At 41.9% G+C, this 964-nt stretch overlaps 1 long non-coding RNA gene across 1 annotated transcript in view; it reads left to right on the top strand.

The window, feature by feature from the left end:
• The first annotated feature begins 332 nt into the window (after window positions 1-332).
• The window catches only part of LOC149130886 (uncharacterized), a 13,474-nt gene continuing 12,842 nt past the window's right edge, over window positions 333-964 (top strand). The window contains exon 1 of the long non-coding RNA XR_016238588.1: window positions 333-964. This exon is cut by the window's right edge and continues 289 nt beyond it. This is a non-coding gene — a long non-coding RNA (uncharacterized LOC149130886).

The following is a 964-nucleotide window of genomic DNA, read 5'->3' as shown; positions in this document are numbered from 1 at the left end:
AGGGAGACATGTGATTAGAAAAGAATGGCAAAGGGGATTCTCCGAGCTGATCCAAACCAGCAGGAGAGCTAGAGATAGACCAAGAATGTGATTGTTGGACGATATCCGTAATCTCAGTTGGAATCCTGCCAGAGAGTCTAATGACGCTTGCTTCTGATAGGACCCTGTGCTGGAGGCAACTGAGATTTCTACCCCAACAACCTGCCCAGGAATAGTAGGCGAAGAAGATGGATAGATGGATAGATAGCTACACAGACTGTTTGAAAGATTAAAGCTCCGGTACAAGAGACACGTAATTAGAATGTCGCAGGAAAGCAGCGCAAGACGGATTCTTCAACCTGAGCAACTGGTAGGAGACCTAGAGGTAGACCAAGAACGAAATGGTTGAATAATATTCGTTAGCCTCAGTTGGTGCCGCCTGGGAATCTATCCAGAAAGTATAATGATGCTTGCTTTTGACAGGACCCTGAGTACTCGACCACCACGACCTTCCCAAGAATAATATTTCTACAGATAAAAGATAGATGGACGGACGAAACTACAAATATGGTTTTAATATTAAATTAAAGATTAAAGCGGCGAGCTGGTAGAATCATTAATACACCGGGAAAAATGTTTAACGGCATTACTAGCAAGCCGGACGAAATGCTTTACGGCATGTCATCCGTCTTCACATTCTGAGTTCAAATTCCGCTGAGGTCGACTTCGCCTTTTATCCTTTCGGGGTCGATAAAATAAGTACCAGTTGAGCACTGGGGTCGATGTAATCGATCTACCCCTCCCCCAAACTTACTGGCCTTGTGCCAAAATTTGGAACCATTTTTTAAATTGAAGACCTTTTATATAAAATATCCTCGAATTAATCTTTGGCAAGAAATGAAATTTTTGTCTTAGACTTTCTTTCAGCTTTTAAATATATTCTTCATTTGTCACAACCAAATGACGTCACATCATCGAAGCGTTT

Source organism: Octopus bimaculoides, chromosome 27 (genome assembly GCF_046866305.1).
Source record: "Octopus bimaculoides isolate indiv1 chromosome 27, ASM4686630v1, whole genome shotgun sequence".
Taxonomy (NCBI): domain Eukaryota; kingdom Metazoa; phylum Mollusca; class Cephalopoda; order Octopoda; family Octopodidae; genus Octopus; species Octopus bimaculoides.
Note: the sequence above shows the minus strand (reverse complement) of the source record. Positions and strands in the feature narration are given on the sequence as shown.